We start from the raw sequence: 15798 nt of genomic DNA on the forward strand, positions 1-15798 counted from the left end.
GACCCATGCGCAGTTGCGGTCCCAAAAGCATAGGGACGGAGCCGAACTCCCTAAATAGCGAATGAACCAGAATCACCGCCATGCTCACAACAAGCTTACAATCTACAGGGATATAATGTGCTACTTCTATACGTGACATGGGCATGTTTGTGACCAATCAGTAAACTTACAGTCATTTTCGATACTTACATTATGGTCTCAGGTATTGAGAGGAACAACATTAGCAATAAATTAAAAGGATATAATTATTATTTATTGACATTTAAAAACACACAGACACAAGACTGTATAACGTGCTGTGCACAGGCGGAGGCTCAAATTTCCATCTTCAGGAGGATGTCATTGCGTATTTTTGTCAGTTCATCGTTTTCTTTTCAAAACAATATAGCACAGGTATGAGCGCTGTTTGCTGATTATTCTGCACTGCAGCTGCTTAGATAAGGGGGATTACCAACCCCTTAAAAAGACAACAAGCAAAGAAAACAAAGATTTCAAGCAGCGCTTGTGCAGAATAAATTGTATATTTATTTTAAAATTTCATAAAAATTGTGTTGTGGCCAGCAACATGGACAGGACATACATACATAAATGACAAACAATTCCCCTTGGATACTAGTATTTAGCAGGTTAGTTTATGCATGCAATCATCCAGATGGTTAGTCTTAGGGCTTGATAAGTTGTTATTAACGTTTGTTAGTATAGATACAGTCCCCACTTTAAGTGCACATAGTGGTTAGATGCTGCTTTGCAAAACAGAATTTACTTGCTGTTTGGAATGAGGGGACAGGCTCCTGATCCACAGAGGTGAGCTCCCACCGCTGGTGCAGTCCAAATTTGATTGCGGTATTTCTGGGGCTTCCCTACTGGTACAGGTCCATTTGCTGCCAAGTCCTTTCCCCGTGGTCCTCTCTACGCGTTTCTCCGCCTTTCAAGATCAGCGGCTTCCTCAGGAGTATTGGATCCAATACTCCTGAGGAAGCCGCTGATCTTGAAAGGGAGGAGAAACGCGTAGAGAGGACCACGGGGAAAGGACTTGGCAGCAAATGGACCTGTACCAGTAGGGAAGCTGAGAATGGAGGTAGTCTATAGAAGAAGACTAAAGAAGAACCAACAAGGTTTTTGGGGCACACTTGATATAATATACAGTTAAATGGATGTACAGATGATGTAACAATAAAACGTAACTTTTAATTGAAAGCTTAATTAATAAAATAGGTTCATATAACTATATCCACACACCATTTATGTGATTATCGGAGAGCACCATACGTGATGGACTCCCGCCACTTATTATGACAATATCAAGAATAAAGATAATTCAACAAGAGCGAAAATGTTTCGGTAGAGTGTTGCCTAGTACCAATTTTTATATATAATATACGGTATCGGCAATCGGACAGGGCATAGGTCACTGCGCACCACCACTACGATATCCACCACAGTGTCGGCAGAGATGGGTATGGACAGTTGGGGCATGAGAGGAAAAGAGAAGGAGGGGGTCCAAGTTTGTTGTGGCTGCACCTCAACAGTATTAACAGGCGTACTGCCCCAGTGGATGAATACAGCACTGGATATTCCCTATAGGTCCCCCATATAGGTACTTATCCAGCCTCTCACTGCTTAGCTTCTGTGTTCGGATGGATTACAGGCGGTCCAGTGAAGTATGGCTGTATGGCCCTCGCTGGTTAATTCCGATGTCAATTTTGAGGGTGAGCCAAAGTAAGCTTCTGCTGTCCTAACCGTTCAGAGCAAGGCAGACCTGTTACCCATGTAGCATTGCAGGAGTGTCTGGTGGGTCCCAGGGTCAAGGCTGGTGCGCACAACGAGTCCTTGTTGGAGGCTCAGGCGGTCACGATGTCTCAGCAGTTTGACCAGTTCGGGGTCGGCCTTGACCCTCTGCGCCTTGGTGAGTCGCTTCTGTTGATGGAGAAGATCTTTCAGGCCTTTGATCACCGAACTCCCTTCCTGTATCTGCTCCCAATCGAATCCCAACTGGTCACTGGGGTCCGACTCAGGAGAGGCGTCCATAGCGGCCACTACGGGATCGGAGGTGACAACCGCTCTGCACTCCTTGGGTTGCCTGAACACCGGGGTCTCAACATCTTCGGACCGGTCTTGCTCCTCTTCCTCAACATCTTCAGTGGGCAGGCGGGATAGGGCATCTGCGTTGCCGTTGGATTTGCCACTTCGGTAGACCACGGTGTAGCGAAAGTTGGCTAGACGAGCCATCCATCTCTGCTCCAGTGCCCCCAGTCAGGCTGTTGACAGGTGGGCCAGGGGGTTGTTGTCGGTAACTATCTCGAAGGGAGTGGCAACCAGATAATTCTTAAACTTCTCCGTCACCGCCCAGATGAGAGCGAGCAGTTCGAGCTTGAAGGTGGAGTAGTTCTCGCTGTTCCGCTCCGTCTTCCTGAGGCCCCTGCTGGCGTAGGCAATCACCCTCTCCCTACCGTCCTGGACTTGTGAGAGCACAGCTCCCAGGCCTCGGTGGCTGGCATCAGTGTAGACCCGGAAGGGCTTCTCGTAGTCAGGATAGGCCAGGAGGGGTGCTTCAAGCAGGGCCTGCTTGAGCTGGGCAAAGGACGCCTGGTGTTCCCTTGTCCAGGAGACCACGGACGTGCTCCTTTTCTCTTGACCCGACTTGCCGCGGAGTAGTTCATGGAGGGGCGCGGCCACCTTGGCGAAGTGTTCGATGAAGCGTCGGTAATAGCCAACGAATCCCAAGAAGCTCCGCACGTCCTTGACCGTCCTGGGTGCTGGCCAGTCTTGAACCGCGCAGATCTTCTCGGGATCTGGTTTCACTCCTTCAGCACTGACTATGTGCCCAAGGTACTGCACTTGAGGCTTCAGGAGGTGACACTTGGACGGTTTCAGCTTTAGGCCACATCGCGTCAGCTGCACAAAGACCTCTTCAAGATTCTTCAGATGGTCCTCATACGTCTTGGAAAAGATGATGACGTCATCCAGATACAGGAGGACCATCTCAAAATTCCTGTGGCCCAAACAGTGCTCCATGACCCTTTGAAATGTAGCAGGGGCATTGCAAAGCCCAAAGGGCATCCGGTCAAATTCAAAGAGGCCCATGGGGGTGGTGAATGCTGTCTTTTCCCGGTCTTTGGGGGCCATCGGGATTTGCCAGTACCCGCTGGTCAGATCCAAGGTGGAGAAGTAGACGGCAGTCTTCAGGGCCGTCAGCGACTCTTCGATCCTGGGCAGAGGGTACGCGTCCTTGTGGGTGACTGCGTTTAGCTTCCTGTAGTCGACACAGAAGCGAAGGCTGCCGTCCTTTTTCTTGACTATGACCAGCGGGGCGGCCCATGGGCTGTGACTTTCCTTGATCACACCGGCCTCCTGCATTTCTCCGAGCATGGTCCTCACTGGCTGGTACATGGCCGGTGGAAGCGGCCGGTGTCTTTCCTTAATGGGTGGGCTGGATCCGGTAGGAATATGGTGCTGCACCCCTTCCGCACGTCCGAAGTCGGCTGGGTGTTGGCTGAACGCGCTGGCATTCCGGCAGACGACCTGAAGGACGCCCTCACGCTGTTCTGTTGGGGTATTGGAGTCGCCAACCTGTATCTCCTTCCACCACGCGGTTTCAGTTGTGATCAGGCTCGACTGACCCACCACGGCTTCTAGTTGGGCTTTCGGCAAAGACTCTCCAAGGATATCCTGGAAATCAACCAGGACCACGTTCGCCACTGTGCAGTGTCGGAACAGCCGCACCGGATAGCTGTGCGGGTTCAGCACGCGGACGGGGACTCTCCCACGCTCTACTCTGGCTAACGTCCTGGCCACGGCAAAAGGCTGCTGTCCCTCGAGGTCACACGGTTCAATGACGGCATCATAGTCTCACCCACCTGGGCCAATCCTGGCCTTGCACCAGATCACGTGTTCAGCATTGGGGCGCAGAAGGATGGGTTGTCGGTCGGTGATCCTCGCCTTGCCCACTTCCCCTTGTGAGTTGGTGAAGCGCTTGTGCCCTTCGATCAGGCGCACTGTCTGCTGCATGGCTCTTCGCTCTTTCGGGGCGGCAGCCCGCATCTTGATCCGGAGAGCTTCCACCAGCTTGTCTGGGCAATTTTTTAGGACGTTCATTCCCAGGATGACCGGGGGTAGATGTTCGTTGCAGGTGGACGTGACCAAGCAGCCCTGACGTTCTAGTCGGGCATCTCCAATGTTGAGATCTGCTTCCCAATAGCCGCTGAACTCAATTGGCTGTCCGTTACTGGCCAGCAGACTAAGCCACGGGGTCGGGGGTGACACTATCTCTTCCTCTCTCCAATAGCGTTGAAACGCATCCAGTTGTATCGTTGTCACCTGGGACCCGGTGTCCAAGAGAGCTGCCATTTCCACTCCGTTCACCTTGATCTTCAAGTGGGGGCACTTGCCAACGAACTGCGGCCACCACTCTTGGGTTGGCGGACCTACTGGCGAGGTTCCTCCCGAGGGTCGGTCCCTGGCCTCGGGGTTGAGTCGTTTAAAGGCTGTTTGTCGCACTCTCGTTCGACATGCCCGCTGAGTTTACATCGGCGGCAGATGGGCCTTCCTTGGGCATCAAACTGATCTGTGGAGCGCCTGCCCGACATTCGTGGGATGTCCCACTGTCGCCTGCCTCTTCCACCTGAGTCACGTTGCCATCCTCCTTGACGGGTTTCATTCTGTTCCTTTCGCATGTCCCGTAGCTCTCTCATCATTTCTGTGACTGCCGTGGTGAGGGTTTCCATCTGATTCGAAGTCGCCTGGGCTTGTTGTGTTACTGTGGGCTTGGTCTTTCTGGGTTCAAATCTTGGGAAGAACTGGGCTTGTTCCACCTCATCATCCTCCATTCCCGCTGACGCAGCTCCACCTTCTTCATCGACATTCTGATTTAACCCCAGGATGGTCAAGGTGGTTTCTTTAAACTCCGGGAAGGTGCAGTCGGGTTTCTGTCGCCTCCACATTCTCAGCTGTGACCTGATTGCCTCTCCTCGGGCTCCTTCAATGAAAATGTCAATCAGCGTCTCATCCACTGGAGTAACGTCTTGTGGGGTTCTCGCTTGAATGGCCCGCATCGCTTCCTGCAGTCCTATGGCGAAGTCCCGCAGGGTCTCCTGAGGCTGCTGTTTCCGAGCATACAGTCGCCGTTTCAATTCTGCAGCGGATTGTGCGTTGAAGATGCCGGCCAGCTTCTTCAGTATGCCATCAGCTGACTTCCTTTCTTCCGCCGACCATGACCGGACCTCTGGTCGCGCCGCCCCTTTCAGCTGTCCAATTACCATTCCCGCCTCAGACGACGGCTGTGCACTTGGGAGTCTTCACGGCCCTTTCTGCTGATGAAGACGCACCTGTGGCAGGGGATGGAACACCCGGGAGAGAACCCACAAAAAAGCACAAAACAACCACAGCTGGCAGCAACTGATATTTATTAAATGGAAAATACGGCACGGTTGCTGCGGTTTTCTCAATGAAATATAATAACATCACACTTATAGTACAGACTACACAAATGAATGAATAAATATCCCTGTAAAACACTCTAGGAACCAATGACCACCTCAGTCCGTATCAAAGCTCAGACTGCTTTGGTCATGAGCAATTCTACCTACGGTACCGTAAGACTAAGGGATGACACATAAAATAGCAACAACGATAATGACAGAATAATGCGACAAATAAACTAGGAATAAAAGAGCTGTAATAAAGATAGATATTACAAAAGGATACTGAACTGCTTCACTAAAGAACGTCCACCAGAGGGCACCATACACCTTACCAATACATTTACATTACAGTCTCGGATGTGAGTAAGTGTCCCTAAACTCAAATAAAGGTCCCACGACGTTCAATCCTCTGGGTGAGCAACGGGCCTACCTAAGTGTGCACACTTTTATAAAAAGACTACGGCAAGATAACGGTCCCCTTAGGGGTACAGGCGAGTCCCCGCTCCCTGGGTAACTCCCTGCTAGTACTGTGGCAACTTGTCGCTAGGGCTGGGCTTAACCGGGCAATTGGGTCAGTGGCACAGGCAAGTGTCCTCTTTACTTAAATACTGCGGTGAGGCAATGTCCCAATGGGTGGGTATGGCCAGGCAGACCCACAATGGCACAACAGGGCGGCAGGACTGTTAATTAAGTGGAAGTCTATCTTCCCCCAGGGACCCTTGTGGAAGGGGATAATACTGAACGTCCCAAGGGACAAGGTCTCCGGGAGGGGCTTGGGCTCACAGGGTGCTGGCCAGGTGGGTGGCAATGAGTACCTGATCAATCGGCTTCCGTTGCCGGCTCCTGCCAGTATCGATACGGCTCCCGGCTTCTGGGTCTTTTCTCTGCTCCCACAGGTCGGCGGGGGTCACTGCAGCTTCTCCTGTCCCGCGGCGTCAGCAGCATCTTCTCTTCTAGGTGCAGGCAGCATCTTCCCTGGACACCGGCAGTCTTCTGTGACGTGACCCGGCGCTCCGCTCTCCGCCCGCTGTCACTCACGTCGGCTGGGGGTGTCTTCTCCCCTTTGCTGCTCCCGGTCTCCTCACCGCTGGGACGCCTGCTGCTGGAGACTGCTTCAGCTTGACACGGCGTCTCTCACAGCTCCCCGGCACGCTTTCCCCGTGTCAGTCTTCCGCTGCGCACCGCTCTGCTAGCAGGTTAGTGGCACCTTCTTCAGAGGCTCCGTTTTCTTCTCTCCCTTCTCGGTGCCTCTTCTGCCTACACGCTGCCGGGCGCCCGCTGTCAATCACCGCCGGAGGCTTCAGGCTGGGTGACGCGCAGTCTTCTGTTCTCCTCACGCCGCTCTGCTCATCAGTCACGCTTTCGCTGCAGCTCTCCTCTCTGCTCTCAGGTCAGTCTTTTATGCCCTCCTTCCTCACGCCGACACCATGGGGCTCACCTCTGACCCCTGTTCCTTCGCGCCATTCCAGCGCCAGGCAGGCTCCTTTCACGTGAACAGGAGCTGGGCGCTCACTGGGCTCATTAACCCCTTCCGTGCCTGCTAGGCAGGAAAAGGATTTCTGGTCAATAAATTCCACCTGAGGCACCACACAAGGGGCACCACGGCAGTGGGGTGCCACACTTGTGCTGGCTGGATGGATGAGAGAGCCACGAAGAATGGATAGTTTAGTGATGGGAGGTGCTAACAAACAGAACCCTCATCTCTGCTGTCAAATATCATGCTAGCATCGGATGATTTGATGAGAGTCAGAGGATCATGCGATAGCTTCCTCTAAGATGAAAGAGGACGGGGAGGGATAGGGATGAGGGAATAAGAGCCCTTAGGGCTTTAGAGAAAATTCATTTTATGAAGAAAAAATGGTAAATGTACCCACGGTCCCTAGATAGGAGGGAGATTGGTCCCTAGTGTCAATGTATATGTTACAAAAGACACCAGAAACAAACCGGGGAGTCCAGTTATTGATTGGGGTAATTAGGGCTAAGAATAATGAATGATTCAGTCCTTAGAATTCTGTGCTGCAGTAGATATAAACACAACTTGGTAGTAAGTGTGAGGTCTCCCAACAGACCATGTGGATGTAATCAGACACTGATTAAACGGGTAGTATTAGGTATCAGACGTCTAAATGACATGCATGAGTGATAGGTTACTATACATCACAGAGAACCACACTGCAGAGTGTTTTGGAAAACAGGTATTAGCAATATAACCTGGAGAGAATGTATGCTGTCACCAGGTATGCAGGGTTAAATACAAGCACAAATGCAGTAGGCAAATCAATAACTTGCAACTAAGGGGTTAATATTCTACTAGTACCATATAGACAAATCTAGTGATCAAGCAGATAAATATGCAGATAATGCTATTAAATGCCACACAGACTCATGCAGTCTCACTTTAGAGAATCCCTCTTTTCAAAATTAGGTGGGTATTAAAGGGAACAATAGGGATGATTGTTGCCCGTGAGACCAGGGTGTGGGGGGTTAACCCCGTTACCTGCGCCGGCTGCGGCCGGTGGGGAGGACACTGCTCTTGAGTTGGGTGCAAGTCCAGGACAGGAGCATGGGAGGCTGCAGAGGGTGCTGGCCGTGTGGTGCGCGCTATTGCGCCGTGTGCGGGGTGACAGCGGGACGGCTGGAAGATAACTCCGTCACACCCCTGTGACCAAGCTTTACGCGAAACACGTGTCAGGACGCACGTGGTCACGCCCACCGCCCCCACCAGTGCCGGCTGAAAACTCCAAACTGAGACGGAGTTATCTTCCAGCCGTCCCGCTGTCACCCCGCACACGGCGCAATAGCGCGCACCACACGGCCAGCACCCTCTGCAGCCTCCCATGCTCCTGCCCAGGACTAAACTATCTATTCTTCGTGGCTCTCTCATCCATCCAGCCAGCACAAGCACTCCTGCAATGCTACATGGGTAACAGGTCTGCCTTGCTCTGAACGGTTAGGACAGCAGAAGCTTACTTTGGCTCACCCTCAAAATTGACATCGGAATTAACCAGCGAGGGCCATACAGCCATAATTCACTGGACCGCCTGTAATCCATCCGAACACAGAAGCTAAGCAGTGAGAGGCTGGATAAGTACCTATATGGGGGACCTATAGGGAATATCCAGTGCTGTATTCATCCACTGGGGCAGTACGCCTGTTAATACTGTTGAGGTGCAGCCACAACAAACTTGGACCCCCTCCTTCTCTTTTCCTCTCATGCCCCAACTGTCCATACCCATCTCTGCCGACACTGTGGTGGATATCGTAGTGGTGGTGCGCAGTGACCTATGCCCTGTCCGATTGCCGATACCGTATATTATATATAAAAATTGGTACTAGGCAACACTCTACCGAAACATTTTCGCTCTTGTTGAATTATCTTTATTCTTGATATTGTCATAATAAGTGGCGGGAGTCCATCACGTATGGTGCTCTCCGATAATCACATAAATGGTGTGTGGATATAGTTATATGAACCTATTTTATTAATTAAGCTTTCAATTAAAAGTTACGTTTTATTGTTACATCATCTGTACATCCATTTAACTGTATATTATATCAAGTGTGCCCCAAAAACCTTGTTGGTTCTTCTTTAGTCTTCTTCTATAGACTACCTCCATTCTCAGTTGATATTCTGAACTTTTTCTTGGGAGCACCACCAACCAGTAAAACAGCCTGTCAGGGTCTTTCCCGCACGGCTTTCCTCTTATGTTGGTTTACTTCAATTAACAACGCTTAAATCATACCCAGTAATTCTTCCCCCAAGCCTGTGCCAGCCCAACCCCTATCTCAAACCAGTAGGGAAGCCCCAGAAATACCGCAATCAAATTTGGACTGCACCAGCGGTGGGAGCTCACCTCTGTGGATCAGAAGCCTGTCCCCTCATTCCAAACAGCAAGTAAATTCTGTTTTGCAAAGCAGCATCTAACCACTATGTGCACTTAAAGTGGGGACTGTATCTATACTAACAAACGTTAATAACAACTTATCAAGCCCTAAGACTAACCATCTGGATGATTGCATGCATAAACTAACCTGCTAAATACTAGTATCCAAGGGGAATTGTTTGTCATTTATGTATGTATGTCCTGTCCATGTTGCTGGCCACAACACAATTTTTATGAAATTTTAAAATAAATATACAATTTATTCTGCACAAGCGCTGCTTGAAATCTTTGTTTTCATCGTTTTCTTTTGCCTGTAACGTCTAGCCAGCATCGGGCTCCCTATAGACGGTTTGGGAAGGGGTGGCAGTAAGGTCCTCAGGTCCTAGTACCTTTTAGTTTGTGGAATACAACCACGCAGGCGCATTGGACTGTTACAGGGCATTACCGTTACTGTACTGAGACATTTCCACTTTTCACCAAGCGCCTGGGATGCTCTTTGTACAACTTTTGAAACACCTTCAGTCTTTGCCGTGTGCAGAGCCTTCCATAGGATTTCCAAGTCAACTGAATTTAGTTCCTCATAAGATATGAAGTCCTTTATTGCTGTTATATGCCTCACAACTGCCCAAGCTTCTGCAGATGCAGGAAACGCTTTTATTGCTTCAAGTAGCAAGGCCTTCAGATGGCGTTTCTTAGCCAGTTTGTGATAAATGGCCGTTATGTCCCTTGTGTCCCACCACTCGGTGGCACCTTCCAGGACAATGGCCCTGCAGCCCAGGTGGGGAAGGCAGTGGCCGAGGCAGACTGCTGCAGCTGATACGATTTCTGGGTTATAGCTGTGCAGATTGACCAATAATGTGCTGCAATGTTCATCAATCAATCTGGTGATGGAACTGAATGGAAGCCTTCTGGATTGCTGGACTAGCTCACCAAACAGCTTAGTTGCACATAGTCGGGTGCTTGGTTGTTTATCATTGAGATACTGTGCGATGTGGCTGAGTATGTCATCATCGTATTTGTACCAAGCTTTCTCCTTATGCAACTCCAGAATGGCCAGCAATGGTTCTAGGATCATGTAGACCGAGTTCTGATTTTCTTCTTTCTTTAACTCGCGCACGAGTGCCCCTGTAAGGGCTTTTCTGAATTTTATAGTCAGATTTATAAAGGTCTTTGTGGTGTATTTAATGCAGTCTAAAATCTTTTGGCGCGTATAGATATTAACGCCGTCCATTATGCGCAATAGATCATTGAGGAGTCCTTTATGTAGGTCTCTTGGCAGACTCAATGGAAATGACAGGAGAGATGCGCAAATTGTGACACTTGTTTGTTTGGTGTCTACATCCTTCGAGTCCCATAGTGGCCTAAGAAGTCCCAACATCTCTGTGCATTTCCCAGTTTTGATCATTTCCATAACAAAGTCATCCAGAAGTTCAGACTCGTTATACAGACTGCCAGATAGATCTTTCCGGTACACTGCTTCGGGACCATAGACAATGAGCTTGGCCTTGGGGTGCTGGTCTACGTGGCTGGCATCGGTGCTGGGTGTTGTTGGTCTCTGCTGGTGGTCGGCCAGTAAGGTAGACACTTGGTGTATAGTGGCTGTTATGATCTCTTGGACCTCAGCACAATCCACGTTTTGCACTTCCCAGTTAGCTAGCACAGTGCGGGCTTTTGTGAACAATAGGACAATATTTGGCTCTTCCATGCCATTACCTCCGAAGGCCACAGAGGCATTATTGATGAACATGGCAAATACCTTTTGGGTGCCAGGATGAGTTGCGGCTACCATGTTGTCACATATTTCCGCTAATAAATACACCTTCCGATTGAAGGGAACGGTGGGATAAGACATTATAGCAGTTAGGGTGGTAAATATAGACAGACACGAGGAGTACCCGATGCTTTGAACGGTAGTCACAAGCTCCTCAATAGTGGCCTCCATGTAGTCCCGGGCTAAGTAATAAAGGACTTTGCTGGCTGAAAGCCAAAGGCCCTCACTGTTGACACACTCTGCCCCTAGCATTGTCTTTACAACGGCCGGTATGATGTTGCTGAATAAGCTGCTCACGTCCGTTCTTAGCCGTAAGACGTGGCTCAGAAAGTCAAAGATCACGTGTCTGTCTGTAAGGGCCATCCAGTGCATCTCCTTCCTGATGACATGATTTATCGTGCGGATCTTCTGCACAAGGCCCTCCAATGGCATGCAGGCAATGATATCAGGCAGACATCTCTTCATCACATGAGAGTAGATGGGTTTCAGTTCATCCAGGATCTTCTTACTGGAGTTTAGGTTCATAGTAAATTCTTTTTTTTTTTTTTTTATTTTGTGTCTAAAAAAATAAATAAAGGGTTATCTACTGTGGTACAATTACTAAGCCTCGTTCTGTGTAAGAGAGGAGAGCTCCTCATACGTGCAACTAAATCTATATTATCTGGTTATTTGACTATGATCAAAAAACAAGTGCTTACACATTCAACCTCTCACAGTTATTGACTCTATGGTCTGCTGACCTATTCCAATATCCCCAAATGCCCTGGTATTTAGAACTCGAACCCCTGGATGCATGCACAAATTTCTCATGTTCACTGGTCTGGTTCACTAGATTGACCCATTCTCCATGGAGCGGTCCCAAAGGGGACATCCACCTACGTGCTATTATTACCTTCGCTAGGGCTGCTAGGTTCTTTGCCAACTGCTTCATTTCCCGATTAATTGTCCCTTCCGCCCAAATCCCAAGGACCAGATTTAGTTTATTTAAGGTATTTCGTGGGACACCAATCAGGACCAAAGTTTTAATTATTTCATCCCAAAACCTACTAACCATCTTGCAGCTCCACAACAAGTGGTCAAGGGTGGCTTCCCCTTCTCCACATTTCGGACAACTATCAGACCCTCCTCCAGCGAATTTTTTCATTCTTTACTATGTATTCCTTCACACAATATAAATGTGAAAGCTGGATATAATGCAGAGGTGACTAGAGGGGTAGTAATCTAGGCCAAGTATTATTCCGGCCTTACCCAAAGCTGGTTCTTTATCCAAAGATGTTTTCTTATTGGAATCCAGTCCTCTGTAATCCAGTAGTCAGTATTAAATATTTTTTCCAATGGGGTTTTCGGACTCAAATAAATTGAGAAGAAATCACTCAGAGAGAAGCAATGCGGTTCTAACTGTAGAGCTGTCACCACAAAGTGGCTGGCAGTTGCCCAGCATCGCTTTATGTAGGACAGCCTGTGTGATTGTGACATCACAGGCATGTAGAGGGCAGTAAGCAAAGGTGTCAGGACCTGTGGTTAGGAAAGGGACTAGTGTACTGGTAGAACTACTAATCTTATCACATCAACCATGATCTTATAAAAGCCAGTCCAATCCCAACTGTCACGTTACCGTCTGGGTTTCACAGATGACAGTTAGGGGCTGACTGGCTTCTGTAATGTCACCTTCCACTTGGTCACTTCATCAGGCTTAAGGTGGCCATACACACGCAGATTTATCTGCAGATCTGTCTGGTTGGAACAAAAACCTGGTTATGGATGAGAGCAAATGACAGTTGACCATTTGCTTGGAAATGCTGGAAAACTGTCAAACTGTCACTCATCCATAACCATGTATTTGTTCCAACCAACCAGATCTGAAGATAAATCTTACTAGTGTATGGGCACCTTAAATGTACCTGTCCTAGTTCCTAGCGCAAAGATCTAGTTCCTAGCGCTACCTTTGTGTGCGGTTCTAAGTTACTATAAAGGAGCCCATACACGCTCCGTTCTGGGCGTCCGTTTTGTACTTTTAAAGTACACATCGTATCGCATCGAATGCCTTGTGCATGCAATGCGATTCGATGTAAAGATAGTACAAAAAGTATGTGCAGCACATGTACTGTACGATGAGCTGTGCGGGAGCGCGCATCTCAGAGTACAAAACGGACGGAGCAGGAACGGAGCGTGTATGGGCACCTTAAGGGGGGTGGAAAATCAGTTCAAGGGCAAAAAATGTCATTTACTCAGATTATAGCTATGCATTTACATTCCTATAAGTGTAACCTCACACATATGTACCCCTAGCTATGCATTAACATTCCTATAGATCTTACCCCACATAGGGCCAGATGTATCAAGCTTCAAAAAGTCATTAAGTGGAGAGTGATCAACAAGCAGCCAATCAGCTCCTACCCTTCATTTTTAAAACCCAGCCTGGCAGGTAGGAGCTGATTGGCTAGTGGTTTATCACTCTCCATTTTATCACTTTTTGGCCTTTACACATACTTGCCCACCTTTATAGTCTCCTCTCCATGAGAAGCCCAGAGAGGAGACTCTCTCTGCAGTTTTCGGGGGGTGGAGCTTGCCATCATTAAGCCCTGCCCCCATTTCAGTAAATGCCGCTATTCGCGGCTCTTAGGGGAGGGGATGGTACCAGTTGCATCATTTTAGCTCCGCCCCTCCTAGATGAGGGGGGCCTAATAGCAAATTAGCAAAGTATTAGTCTGACGTACAGTGGAATATGGATAGTGAGATTTAAGCTGTGTACACACGGGGGCGATAGGGGCTGAAATCGCTGGAAATATGGTCGCAGGTGACCATATTGCCAGTGATGGAAATGTGCCCCGGCGATAAATCGCGATAAATCGCCGGGTGCGTGCTCCCGTTTTCTGCCCCATTCTAATCGCCAGCTGATTACCTCTGCGGCACCGCCGGCTGAGGTTCCTTCTCATCAGCGACCATCGGCTAGCAATATATCTCCCCCCGTGTGTACGGGGCTTTAGAAATGAATTTACTATTAACTCTCCTATTTGCCATCAATGTGGATCATTTTCAGATGCAAATAAACCTAATTTCTATTGTGGTATCTTTAAATTGCCATTAGTAACACTAATCAGACTGTGTGGTTTGTCACTTTCTGATGATGTCAAATATAAGACACAGGTGTATTATTTATTTATTACCAGTTTCTTATATATCGCATACATGTTCCGCAGCGCTGTACAGAGAATATTTGAACATTCACATCAGTCCCTGCCCCAGTGGAGCTTACAATCTATATTCCCTACCACATGTACACGCACACAGACATTCTAGGGTTAATTTGTTGGGAGCCAATTAGCCTACCAGTATATTTTTGGATTGTGGGTGGAAACCGGAGTACCCGGTGTAAACCCACGCAAGCACTGGGAGAACATACAAACTCTGCACAGTTAGGGCCATGATGGGAATGGAACCCATGTCCTGAGCACTGTGAGGCAGTAATGCTAACCATAACACCGTCCGTACTGCCCGCCACCTCTGGGTTTGCTTCTGAGCCGGGCCATCTTGGCTGGGATTACATGTGATATATTGTATGCTAAAGGATATATATGTATGGAATGCTGCAGATTTCTGCCACCCTGCTACTTCTGTCAGTGCCGTCTGCTGATGCAGCTGTGGTTATGTCCCCTGTGCTTGTCTTCTATCGTATTCACCTGTTTCCTGTTTGCTTACTTCTCTATGTACTCTGTAATTGGGCGCTGCGGAACCCTTGTGGCGCCATATAAATAAAGGATAATAATAATAATAATATAATAAACCTTTTTTATATGTATTTCTTTTTCGGTTTATCCTGTTTGTATTGTATTTTATAGATTAAACACTTAACCAATGGGAATTGATTTCTTTCCTGCATAAAATCAAAAGTAACCAAGATTATTCCTGCTCCTGATTTTCCCGATATGTCGTCAAATGGGCCAGATGCAGCTCTGTTAGCTGGCCTTCCATCCACTAGGGCGTGGAGGGAGAATATAATAGTGCGCCGAGCGAAGCAAGGCACCGACATTCGGGACAAAGAGAGTGGAAAAACGCATGTCGACCTTTTCACTGTCGACCTAATTCTCCATCCACCTCTATATACAGAGCGCGTGGTGGCGTTATATAAGGTGACAGCCGTTAGATGCAGCAGATGGCCACCATCCACCTCTATATACAGAGCGTGTGGTGGCGTTATATAAGGTGACAGCCGTTAGATGCAGCAGATGGCCACCATCCACCTCCATATACAGAGCGCGTGGTGGCGTTATATAAGGTGACAGCCGTTAGATGCAGCAGATGGCCACCATCCACCTCTATATACAGAGCGTGTGGTGGTGTTATATAAGGTGACAGCCGTTAGATGCAGCAGATGGCCACCATCCACCTCTATATACAGAGCGTGTGGTGGCGTTATATAAGGTGACAGCCGTTAGATGCAGCAGATGGCCACCATCCACCTCTATATACAGAGCGTGTGGTGGTGTTATATAAGGTGACAGCCGTTAGATGCAGCAGATGGCCACCATCCACCTCTATATACAGAGCGTGTGGTGGCGTTATATACGGTGACAGCCGTTAGATGCAGCAGATGGCCACCATCCACCTCTATATACAGAGCGTGTGGTGGCGTTATATAAGGTGACAGCCGTTAGATGCAGCAGATGGCCACCATCCACCTCTATATACAGAGCGCGTGGTGGCGGTATATAAGGTGACAGAC

General features: G+C 48.7%; 1 pseudogene; it reads right to left on the bottom strand.

Annotated features, from left to right (window-relative positions):
* Positions 1–1556: 1556 nt before the first annotated feature.
* Positions 1557–1675, bottom strand: LOC146056789 (5S ribosomal RNA; annotated as a pseudogene).
* Positions 1676–15798: the final 14123 nt, after the last annotated feature.

This window comes from Crinia signifera, unplaced genomic scaffold, assembly GCF_055691185.1.
Source record: "Crinia signifera unplaced genomic scaffold, ASM5569118v1 HAP2_SCAFFOLD_89, whole genome shotgun sequence".
Lineage (NCBI taxonomy): Eukaryota > Metazoa > Chordata > Amphibia > Anura > Myobatrachidae > Crinia > Crinia signifera.